The sequence below is a fragment of the Vombatus ursinus genome, unplaced genomic scaffold, assembly GCF_900497805.2.
Source record: "Vombatus ursinus unplaced genomic scaffold, bare-nosed wombat genome assembly UNPS02014820.1, whole genome shotgun sequence".
NCBI classification, from domain to species: domain Eukaryota; kingdom Metazoa; phylum Chordata; class Mammalia; order Diprotodontia; family Vombatidae; genus Vombatus; species Vombatus ursinus.
In genome coordinates, this window is record NW_020954598.1 from 729,062 (window position 1) to 742,533 (window position 13,472).

Here is a 13,472-nt window from a genome sequence, read left to right on the forward strand (position 1 = left end):
AAAGAGAGAGAAAGAGAGAAAAAGAGAGAGAGAGAGAGAGAGAGAAAGAGAGAGAGAGAGCGCACTGAGCTGACTGTTCCTTCTTGCTTTCTAAATCACTGGATATCTGCTTTGAAACAGTCCAGGATTCTTAGCCTGGTATTCAAAAGACTTGAATAACTTGGTTCCTATTTATTTTGGCCCACACTCTACAATTCAGCCAAATGGATTTTTCTGTTCTTCCCATAAGCACTTCACTTTCCCATCTCTCTGTCTTGGTACTGGCCATCCTCCTTCCTGGAATGCACTCACCTCCACTTCAGGGAACCTTTATCTTCCTTCAAGATGCAGCTCAAGGATCCTCTTCTATATAAAGCCTTTTCTGATCTCCTCCAATGGTACCCTCCTTATCTATTAATTTTTTAAAAATATATTTTATATATTCTATTCTTTTTATATATATTAAGTATACATACATATATGTGAATATATACATACATATACATATATGTGTTTCCCTTCCCCCATTAGAATGTAAGCTCTTTGAGAGCAGGGATTATTTCATTCTTTGTCTTTGTCTCTCTGGCACCTATCACAGTGCCTGGCACATAGTAAGTGCTTTAAGAAACATTTCTTGGTTGACTGCTTCTTAATCTTTTCTCAAGTTACTCCTTTTTGTGTACTCCATGTACCAGTTAAATTGGAGTGCCCACCACTCCCAGGTTTTCTCACTTTTGAACTTTCTCTTGGGCCATTCCTATGCCTAAATCTCTACCTGTTGACAGCTCTAATACCACTGATTCCACTCCATTCTGCTAATATTTAAGAGCTTATTTTGTAGATGGTGCTGGAGATGCAAATATGACACAGACCCTACTTTCAAGAAGTTTTTAATAAAATGGAGAAGGCAGTATCATAAAGTGGGAAGAATACTAGAACTGGACACAAGTTTGTATTCTGGGCCTGCCGCATAGTTATCTGGACAACTCTTGGCCTCATCACAATCCCAACGAGTAAAATTACAATGTTGGACTAGATGACCTTTCAGTTCTCAATCTGTGATCCTTTAATCCTAATGGGAGAAAGCAATGTATACAGATGAATGGTTATCACATATATGGATAGTTATATGTATATAGATAGATAATTATGAAACAAGGAATGAGGTAAGGATCTAACAAAGTGCTACAAGAAATTTGAGAAAGGAGATCACATTCTTTAGGGGAATTAAGGAGAGTGGGATCAGGGAAAGCTTCCTGAAGAGGGTGGCACCCGAATTTGTCCTTAGAGGAGACACATCAATAGACAGAGATGCAAGGTGGATGTCCCATTCCAACAGAGGAGATGGAATATGCAGAGACAGGGTGATTAAGATGAGAATGGGTGGTTGAGAACCGTCCAGTTTTGCTGGGTTGTAGAATAGATGAAGGGAAGTCCTAGAAAGAGAGAAGGCTAGAAAGGTAGGTGGTAATCAGATTATGGTGAGCCTTTAATGTCAGGTTCTGGAATTAATGTTTTACTTAATATTTGTTGCACTCAGTGGGGGTGCAACATGTACTGAGCAGTATACAAAGAAGATTTCTTGGGAAGCAGTGTGAAGGATGTATTAAATACGGACTGGAAGTATGAAAAGGAATTAGGAGGCTCTTTCAGCAGTATAGGTGAGGAGAGATGTGGGTGTGTTCATAGGCTGAAAGAAAAGTGCCAGGAGAGATGAAGAGATTGAAAATACACAAGAAAGAGGGGGAGATGATTGATGGTGTGTGGTCCTGGAGGAAGTAGGAGTGAATAGGAGCAGGCTGATACAGCTAGGTGACACAATGACCTGGAGTCAGGACGACCTGAATTCAAATCCAGCCTCAGACATTTACTGGCTGTGTGACATTGAGCACATCACTTAACTTCTGTCTGTTTCCACAACTGTAAAATGGGGATAATTATAGCACTTACCCCTTGTGAGTCCTGAATGGGATGTATTTGTAAAGTGCTTAGTATAGTGCCTGGATCATATAAATCTGGTATTAAATCTGGTGCCTGGTACTATATAAATGCTAATGATCTATTATTATTATTATAATTGTTAATAGAATTAGCTTCATTTGAATAGCAGAGACACAGAAGGGAATAATATTGAGGGCACTGATGAATGGGGCTTCTTTGGCAAGGAGGAGGGCCACCTTCTTCTCTGAGACTGGAGGGAAATGAGGGTTTTAGGAGGAATGGAGAAGGGAAGTTAAGACAATTTATGTACAGTAGTCCCCTTCTGCTCATTAATGGAGGAGGAGATCATTTGCTGAGAGTGAGAGAAGAGGAGCAGAGCTGGGGTGGCGGTGGAGCTTGAGGCAAGAAGAGATTTGAAGCATCCACTGCAGGGAATGTGATAGAAAATCAATATGCAATGAATAAAAAGATTGCTGCACAGAGGCAAGGGCATGCTTAAGATTAGGTAGCATCCATTTGTAATGGATCTAGTTAGTAGCATTTTGTGATTTCTTCTGGCAGCTCAGAAGTAGAAGCAGAACAGGTAGGTGGTAGAAGTTAGCCAAGATTGAGGATGAGCAGAGCGTGAAGGGCAAGAGGACAAGGGGTTCGGGGGTGGAGGCTGGGGCATCACTGACATGACTTACCATTAGGTCAAAACTGGGTAGGAAAGCAAGTGAAAGTTTTCCTTTCTCCAGATGGAAAGGCTTCTGCCCTGATGTGACCTCACAGGAAGTTGTGCTTTTCTTATGAACTTCTCATTCTAACTCCTTTGGTATTTATTTATTTTTTATTTTTTTCTACTAGATTTTAAGCTCACTGAGGCAGGGACCAGGTCTTATTTATCTTCATGTGTCCAGCATCAACAATGGAACTCTATATGCAGTAGCTACTTTAAAAATGCCTATCAAATGAATAAATGAATTCATTAATAAGGGAGAGAAGGAAGGAAGAAAAGAAAAATAAAGAAGGAAGGAAGGAGAGAAAGGGAAAGAAGGAAGGGTAGGGTGAAGGAAGGAAAGAAGAAGGCAGGGAGGAAGGAAAGAAGGGAGAGAGGGAAGAAAGGAAGGGAGGAAGAAAAAGGAAAGAAGGAAGGATGGAAATAAGGAAGGGAGGGAGGGAAAGAAGAGAATAAAGGAGGGAAGCAAGGATAGAAAGAGGGAAAGGAGGGAGAGAAGGAGAGAGGGAGAAAGAAATAAAAGTAGTCAGGGCCTGATGGGCTGGTATAAACCAGCAGTATCAAAAATACCTTTGTTCTGAAGGATAAGAGGTTGGATTCTTTGGGGGTCTGAAGCCTAGGTTGCTGCAGGTTTCTGAATTGCATTAACTAGGAGGTAGAGGCCATGTCTACAGACAACCTGCATAGTGGTTACACTCCAGAAGTCTGTCTCACAAAATTATAAATATTCACCATTTTCAATCAGCATGAGTTTACATGGAAGATGTTGGCTATGCAAAAAGTACATTGAATGAATACACATTTCCCTGATGCTGGGTCTCTCCAGGCCAGGGTTACCTTTGTAAAGTATCTGTGTTCCAGGCCATTGCACATGGCTTTATTTACTAGTGAGTAGGAGTCTCTAGCAGGATTATTTTGCATCTTGAAAATCAGGTTCTATAATAAACTGCCATTTAAGTCCAGGACCAAAATATTTTGAATAGAGGCAGGCAGGGCTTGAAAACTAGTTCAAGGTTATTTATGATATTTGACTGTTGGTGGCATGTTTAAACACAATACAATTGGAGAATTTTATCTCTAGATATTTCCCCTCAAAATACATTTAACTTCCAATAGGTAGAATATGGCTATTTCAGTACAATGGAGACGAAGCCCTTTGTCCGGAAAGCCTTCCCCAGCTATGGAATGCCACCCATCCTTCAAGGCCCAACTCAAGTGCTACCTCTTCCATTCAATCCAATTTAATTAGACAAACATCTGTGAAACACTTTGTACAGTGCACTGTGTCAGGAAGATACAGAGTTTGAATAAGACATAGCCCCTGCCCATGCCATAGTTAGATCACACTGTTAGTAAAGTGCCAGAAGTGGGATTTGTACTCAGATCTTCTGACTCCAAGTCTAGTTGTCTTTCCTCTTCAGTAAGGCTCCCCTAGGATAGATTGTGAGATCCATGAGCACCAAGGTTGCATCCTTTCTTTGTATGCTCCATGGAAAACACTGAGCACAGTGCTTTCAATTTAGTAGCTAGCCTGCAAACACTTTTTTGAATGAATGGATGGATGGATGGATGGATGGATGGATGACATGAGTGAATCTAGATGTCCCATTTGCTTGGATACTACCTTTGTCCTTCCCTAATTCACTGGGCTCCTGATTATGTGGGTCACCCTTCTCATAGCCTCAGTTAATCTTTAGAACATGAACCCGTATTATTTAGGTTTGGTCAGTCAGTCCAGTCCCATGGATCCCATTGAAGTCTTAGACTCTAGCGTTCCTCTCTAGTAATCAAATAAAATCATGTTCATAGTGTGCTTTACAAACCTCTAAAGAGCTATAAAAATGTCACTGCATCTGAAGAAGCTTTAGTGGCACTTTGTGGCCTCTAAAATAAAGTACAAATTCTTCTTTTTGGCCCTTTAATACCTTTCATAATCTGGCTCAGACCCATCTTTCCATCTTGGTCATCTTCATGTACTCTAAATTATAGCCAGGTTGGCACACTTGCTATTCCCTATACATGACATTCATCTTCTGACTCGATGCCTTGAATGGGCTGTCCTCCACGTTTACAATGCTCACCCTCCTCACCTTAGTCTCTTAGAATTCCCTGCTCTCTTCAAGGCTCAGTTTAAGTATTTCCTCCTACAAAAGGCCTTTTTGGATCCCCCCCCCAAAGTTGTTAATAAAACCCCTTTCCCAAATTACTTTGTATATATTTTGTACTTACTTATTTGTACATGTTTCAAAGAGGTAGAATGTAAGCTCCTTGAGGGCAGGCAGAATTGCTTTATCTATTTATCTTTGTATTTTCAGTGCCTGGCATATAAGCCTGGTGCTTAATAAATCTTTGATGAATTGTGTCAGAGACTGGCCATAGGGCTTTCCTTGGGAGGCAAGGATGGTAACCTGGTCTGTAATTGCCACAGAAACCAGCAGAGGGCAGCCTAGTCTCAAGTGAGCAGGATTCATAGACTCCTTCAATTGAGTTCTAGAGGGGATCTTGGAGATTATCTGGTCATAGGATTCTAGGATTTCAGAGCTGGAAAGGACCTCAGTGATCATTAAGTACAATGCTTTACCTCGAACTTCCTCCTTTCATAAATGAAGATGCCGAGGCCCAGAGAGGTTGAGTAATTTGCCTAAGAACATACAGCTAATAGGTGGCAGAGCCAGAATGCAGACCCAGGTCGTCTGATTCCAAACCTGATGATCTTCCTACTGAACCATTTACCTGGAACTCTCAGCATGGCCAACTGGGGAAAGGCTAGCCTGGATGAGGAGAGTACATTAGCTCAATCCTGGACACCTGAGCAAGTTACAGCGGGCTGGGAAACACAGGTATTAGATTGAAAGGGCAGACAATGGATGGACCCGGCCAACTGAGAAGACCCTCCAATAATTAGGACAAAAGAGGAGCCTGAGTTACTCTCATGGTTGCTGGGAGACAGGGACAGCGACTGGGTTCCTTTGTATGGGGTACCCCGCCAGTTCCTACAATGTAAAGAATGCCAATGGGAGTCATGAGAGCTATATAGCATCCTCCAGAAGGCCATGAAGACTTTCTAATTTAGTCTCTGAAGCTCTTTTTAATAAAGAGTATCATAGAGAATGAGTTGTTCAGAGATAACACTAGCAGCGGCCGATATGCATCTACCTGTGGGGTTTTCCCAAACCACATCAAAAGAGAAATCTTATTTGTGAGAAGGCTGTGTTTGACAAACGCTAGTCTTGGAATCAGTGTAAAGCCTTGACGTGATCTCTGTGCTTTTTTTTTTTTTTAACTTCTCAGCACCCCTGAGGAGTGATGAATTATTAGATCATTTAACTTGAAGCAAATAAACTGCACATGGGAGTTGACAAGGTTGAAATACGACGTAAACTATGAAGTTTAAGACTGCAGTGGCTAATTTAAATACAATAGCTCCTCTCACCATCAAACAGAGTTAAATTGAAGCAAACATTTTTTCTAAGCAGATCATTTTGTTTTAAAAGACAAAAGGATCATCAAATTTAGAGGGAAAAGAAGGCAGGAAAGAACAAGGGTATGCAAATGTCATTGAGGAAAGTTGTCCTGCAATGCCTCAGCCACTCATTCATTCAATAGATGTGTATTAAGTGCCTGCTATATACATAATGTCTTGGACTAGACCCTGAAGGGCATAGAGAGATAAATAAGGCTCAGGCCCAGCGTTAAGGACTTTACGGTCTGCTAGGGACGATAGAATGAATAGATGAATAACTGGAACCGAGATTCCCTCCAATACACCCTTCATTGGCTGCTAAACTCATATTCCTAAACCGGAGCTCTGAACATTCATTCCACTGCTCAAGAAGCTTCAAGGGTTCTCTATTGTGTCCAGGATTAAATATATGATCCTATGTTTGTCATTTAAAGCCCTTTATAATCTGACTCCAAATGAATTTTCAAGCTGGATTTTACATTTTCCTTCATTTTGTACTCTGCATCCCAGTCAAACTGCTCTCCATGTCTGTTCTCTGTACACAACCATCCATCTCTCACTCCCATGCCTTTGCGTAACATCTGCTTGGGCTTTCCCCCATGCTTATGATGGACTACTTCCTTATCTCCTCTTCTTAGAGTCCTTTGGTCCTTTCAAGGCTCAGCTCAAGTGCCTTCTCCTACAGATGGTCTTTCCTGCCTGGCCACTTCTAATTGTTAATGCTATGCTCTCCCCCAAATTACTTAGTATATGTTTTCAATTTGCTTACCTGTGTATATATTGTAGTCCCTTCTTCTCCACCTCCAAATCCCCCAGAATGTAAGCTGATTGAGGGCAGGGCTAGTTATCTACATTGCGACTTTTTTTATCGCGGTTTCAATATATCACGGGTAGGCATAGAAATTAAATGGGAATTTTGGGGGAGTTTTGCAGCAGCTGCAGATGACACGTGAAGGCCAGCAGATGACACAGAGCCTCTGACCAAATACTTAACCCAAATTTTGCAATAAGATATTGTAAATACCCCATAAAAGAAAAAGAAAAAATTCAGACTTCTTCAAAGGGAGGGCCAAAAAATTTTATTCGGATTTTCCAGATTGTGGGGAGGCACTGTGCCCCTAACCCCCATGATCTGGAAGGGATAACTGTATTTTCCTTTTGTCTTTGCATCTTCATTGCCAAGTACAGTGGGACGGCACATAGTAGATCCTTAATAAATAAATAGCTTTTGAGTGAATGGATGAACAGAATATAAAAAATGAGGATTATCAGGTGAACCGTCTTAATGTTGCTGTGGTATCCATGAAATATTAAAAGAACTAGGGTAGGCTTCCATGAATTGGTAAATTCACCATAAGGGATTTATGGAAATACATACCAGGAAGAAGTGGCCAGAGTGAGAAGGTATAGATGAGTTGTGACCTATGTCTGAGGAAAGAGTGCATGCATGTAGGTGATCACAGACCCACTGGAATATTGAGATCAGGCAGTGCTTAAGAAGGCCAAACAATGTGCTGTGAGAGGAGATGAGGGGGGATTTTGGAGTCAGGAGACCTGAGTTCAAATCTCTGTTCTCCCGCTTACTAGCTGTGTGATCTTTGTTAAGTCATGTACTCTTTCTGAAACTTAGTTTTCTCAGTAGTAAAATGAGGACGACAATCCTAGTGTTACCTACTTCCCCGTTTGTTAGGAAGATCAAATGAAATCCTTTTTGCTTGTGCTTCTAAGTATCAGCTACTGTGGTTACTGTTACTGCTGTTATTGTTGTTGTAACTTCTAACTAGGAGGAAGAGAGGAAGCTTTAAGGAGGGAGTGGTCCTCTACCTCCCCAGCTCCAAGGACCACAGTGACTTCTCAAGGGAGGACTGACATCCTGCTGCATGGGCTTCATTAGCTGGGCTGCATTCAGTAATTGGTTAGGGAGGCAAGGAGTCTTCTTCTCAGGAGGGAAGGCAAGCCCTGCCCTCCAGGCTCCAGATCCTTTCTCTTCAGTTCAAAGCTTTAGACTCTGACCTCTATAGTCTAATCACCGAGAAACGGCGGGCCAGGGGTGAGGTTAGAAAGAAAAATGACTACAATTCAAATTCCACAAGTATTTATTGGGCACTAGACATTGTGTGTGTGTGTGTGTGTGTGTGTGTGTGTGTGTGTGTATGGGGGGGGGGCACTTTACAAGAGAATCACAGGATTCAGAGCCACAAGGGAGTTTGTAGGTCATTTAGTCCAAATGCTTCAGTTTACCAAGGGGAAAATTGAGGCTTAGAGGAGTGAGTGACTTGTCCTTATGTGACCATAAAGGTAGAACAGCAACTAGGTCTCAAGTCTCCTGATTCCTGGCCCAGGGTAATTTCCATCATATCATGCAGATTCATATTAAAAAGCAGGGATTGGGACTTAGTTTCCTCATCTGTAAAATGGGGATAATAGTAGCACCTACTTTCCAGGGTTATTGTAAGGATCAAATGAGATATTTGTAAAGTGCTTTGCAAGCTTTAAAATGCCATATAAATACTACTAATAATAGTACATACCTTTTATATAGCACTAATTATGTGCTAGTTGCTGTGCTAAGCACTTTACAATTACTATCTCCTTTCATTCTCACAACAACCCAAGGTAATATTATTATCCCCATTTTACAGATGAGGAAACTGAGGCAAGCAGGGGATAAGTGACTTTCCCAGGGTCACACATTATTATCTACCACAGTCTACCCCCATACCTAATTGTCAGCATGAGTCTGACATGCCCAGTCTTCAAACAACTTCCAGTCTAACTGGGGAAATAATATTAACGACTGTGAGAATCATTTGTTCTTGTTTAGTCATGTCCGACTCTTCATGATCCCATTTGGGGTTTTGTTGGCAAAGATACTAGGGTGGTTTGCCATTTCCTTCTCCAGCTCATTTTTACAGATGAGGAAACTGAGGCAAAAAGGTTTCAGTGACTTGCCCAGGGTCACACAGCTAGTAAGTGTCAGAGGCCATATTTGAACTCAGGTCTTCCACCAGCTTCCTAGCAGAGGAGAGGCTTGAACTGGACTTTGAAGGAAGAGCAGAATTTGAATAAGGCAGGAAGAGGGGTTGGAAATATCTTGAGCAAAGGTCCCATTGAGCATAGATCACAAAAGGGACAGTGAGGAGACTGGCCTGACAAGAGTTAACTTTAGTTTTGGGGCATTGTGGCAGATGAGATGCTCCAGGCAAAAAGGAAAAGATCGGGGAGAGCCTAGAATGCCAGGAAGAGGCATTGAATTTGAGATGTTGGGGAGCTACTGTAGGTTCTATAGCAGGGGAATGACCTTTGGTCTGAAAGGAAAATAGTTGATTGATGCCACACTCAGAAGTGCAGAAACAAGGGTAGCATCATTCAATTCAATGAGCCCTTATGAGTATATCAATATAATACAATAACATTTGTTAAGCACCTACTCCTATGCTTAGCTTTCCTCTTTACAGCCCTAGCATTTAGCATAGTGCCAAATAGTCAATCAATGAGCATTCATTAAGCACAACTGAGAGCATTTATTAAACATCTACTGTATAGAGTAGTACTGTAGTACAGTATATAGTAGTACTGTATATAGTAGGTGCTTATATAATAGGTGCTTAATATAGTATAGTATGGTAGTACTACAACCAGTAGGCGCTATACTATAGTACTACTAAACAGTGAGGGCTTCATAGTTACTAAGTGCCCACTGTATATAGTACTACTATAGTATATTGTAGTACTATATGTAGTAAGTGCTTAATAAATGCTTGTTGATTTATCAAGACATCTTGCTAGGTGTAGAGGATGCAAAGACAGAAGTAAAACAGTACCTGTCCTCAAAAACTTACATTTGACTTGGAGGAGGCAGACGAGGTAGAGAGAATCAACACGTAGATGGCCCCTAAAAGTTTGCAAAACAACACTCCAAGGAGACAGCAGGTATTATCATCATTGTCCCTGTGTCCCCAGTGACTGCCTGGAGTTATCCTTGGTATTCTATGGTCTCGGGAGCATCATATTTAACCTGGTTTGGGAACAGATAGCTAACGAGAGCATGTTCCCTGATTTATGTCTACAGCATAATTGCTTACAAGTCTAATGTTGGTGACACATATTTTGTCAAAAACACCTTTAAGCCATGCTGCTCTGGTAAGGATTTATAAGTCAAGTAAAGTATCTCCAAGTAAAAAGTCAGAAGGATCTATAGGAGAGAATTTGCATCTTTACTCCTTGGCATTGCCACTATGTCTTATAATTGAGTGCCACTTTCTGAAGTTCACTACAGTTTAGAATTATTGGAGCTTGCAAGAAAGAGAATGATTGGACCTCTCCCCATGGAGAGACTTTTGCTTAAAATCACACAGTAAAAATCTCTCGACATTAATGCTTCAGCCTATCAGGCCACATTTGGGAAATGGTCATGAAGAGATGGACCCCTTGTGACCCAAACCAAGATGGGGAAGACAAAATCCAGAGTTCTCTATCCACTTCCAATGGTCATTATTGGGGCCAAATGACATAAACGCTGGTGGAGTGGAAAGAGTCCAGACCTGAAGTCAGAAGACATGGATCTGAGTGCTGATTCTGCTACTTTTTAGCTGTTTGGCCTCAGAGAAGTTATTTAACCTTTCCCTGCCAGTTTCCTCATCTGGGAATACCCACTCCACAAGTTGGTTGGGAGGAAAGTACTCTTGGTAAATGTTGGCTATTATAATTAAATTGGCTAAAAAAGAAAGTGAATTTCAAAAAAGAACCAGGATACCTTCAGAAAGTGTCATGTTCAGAATTTCAACAACCTCAGCTACATTTTCATCTGGATGCACAGATTAAAGGCTAAAGGGAGAAGGGAGCCTTTTTTAGAGCAATGACCTTGGATTTTGGTCTCTAGGTCAAGGCTAAAGACTATCTCTTTTCTGAACTTGTGACTCTGCTGTTCTTTCCAGAGCTCATCTAGTCCTACAGGGTCATAGATTTGGAGCTAGAAATGACCTTAGAGGCCTCCCCCTCCCCTAAATCCTGCCATTTTCAGATGATGAAACTGATATCCAGAGAAGACTGTCATATACTAGTTAGTATGTGAGGCAGGATTTGAACCTAGGTCCTCCTGACTGCAAATCCAGTGCCCAATCCACCATACCATGCTATTCCTCTGGCCCTTCTATGATAGTGACTCCTAAATCTATACCTCAATTCAGTTAAACTGCCCATGGGATCATAGCTCTAAAGCTCAGACTATCTAATGCATTTTTTTTACATTAGATGATTTTACAGATCAGGCAACTGAGGCTCAGGGTGAAATGATTTGCCCAAGGTCATACAGGTAAAAGTATGAGAAACAGGATTTGAACCCAAGTCCCCTGACTCCAAACAGTTTTAAAAAAGCACATCACTGCTACATACAAGGCATTATAGGCACCACTGGGGACATAAAGATGAGAAATGACATAATGGTCGGTATCCAGCCCTGCACTAGGAGTTATGGATAATACATAGACCTAACTGGTCTTTCTACCTTTACTCATTCCTTCCTCCAGTTTGTTTCCTACCCAACTACCAAAATAATCTCCCTCAGGCATAGGTCCGACCATGTAATTTTCTTTCCTTATAAAACTGCAGCAGCTTCGTGTTGCCTCTAAGATAAATTACCAACTCCCCAGCCTGACATTTAAGGCCCAACATAATCTGAATCAACCTACCTTTCCAGCCCTTGTTCACAACTATTGAGAATGAATGTCTCACGGGTGATACTATAATTAACTATCAAAGGATTTCATACTTAAATTGGAATAATTAAAATAATCCTGTGCTTTCTTTTCCCCAATAAAACAAAGATACTAAAAAAATTCTTTCCCCTCTCCCCCGCCCCCATGCCCTTTGTTTCAGACAAAGTGGACACCCGAGCTGAGGTTTCCTGTTCCTGTCCTACTTTCTTTCAACTCTTGCATTCACACAGTCCATGTACCACCTCTCTGCCTTCTGAAATCCTTTTCTTTCATAAAAGGCTAGCATGCCTTTCATAAATGCCTTCTCTGATCTCCCCAGCTGAAAATGACCTTTCCCCCCTGCAAATTTGCCAAAGTGCTTTGTATGACCCTGTGCTCTTCTCACTTTCTACCTGGTATTATACTAAGGTGTGTACACATCACATCTCACTTGAGAAGCAGCACGTCATAGCGGATAGGAAGCTGTCCTTCGAGTCAGGAACTTGGGCTCAAGACTCACCCCTGATACATATTGAGATCCTAGGCAAGTGACTTAACCTCTCAGTGCCCCAGGCAACTTTCTAAGATTTTTAAGAGGCACAGCTAGATAATAATGGACAGTAGATAGAGCACCGGTCTGCAGTCAGAAAGAACAGAGTTCAAATCCAGCCTAAGCTGGACCTCATCCTTGTGTCCTAAGGTGACAAGTTCTATTGTTGGATATCTTAGATAACTGGATCTTCTTCCTAGTTCACTGAAATCTCCTTCCCTAAATCTCCTACACACTGGTCCTCACTTTGTCCTATTTTAGACCAATGAGCCATCCAGCAGTAATTCAGAAATTTCCATCACAGAGGGAATGGCAGAGATAAACAAGAGCTGGGCCCCTGTTCTGACACCTGGAGCACCACCTAAAGGTGTCCTGGAAGGTGGACCCAGCGCATTCATCTGTTGAAAGCCTCAATGAAATATGTGCTTGAGAAAGTGTCTAGGGACCATGGAAGGTATAAAAAAACCCCATAACTAGCATTCCTCAGTCTACATGACCTCTCTTACATACTTACATACAGCTCCTGCACTGTTTGCTAGTGTTTTGTGTGTGTTTTAGCTTCCCCAACTCCATGCCTGCCTGTCTGTCACCTTCAACTAAACAGTAAGCATATTTTCACATTATCCATGATGTAAAGAATTAGAACTAATGGGAGAAACCAGGAGAAAGAAGAAACAAAACAAAACAAAACAATGATCCAACTATTTTGGAGAGCAATTTGGAACTATGCCCAAAGGGCTATAAAAATGTGCATACCCTTTGACCCAGCAATAGCATTTCTAGGGCTATATCCCAAAGAGATCATACAAAAGGGAAAAGGACCCACATGTACAAAAATATTCATAGCAGCTTTTTGTGGTGGCAAAGAATTGGAAATTGAGAAGATGCCCATCAATTGGGGAATGGATGAGCAAGTTGTGGAATATGAATGTAATGGAATGCTATTGTGCCATAAGAAATGACGAGCAGGCAGACTTCAGAAAAACCTGGAAAGACTTGTATGGACTGATACTGAGTGAAGTGAGCAGAATCAAGAGAACGTTGTACACAATAACAGCCACATTGTGCGATGGCTAATAGTGATAAACTTAACCCTTCCCAGCAATACAAGGATCTAAGACATCT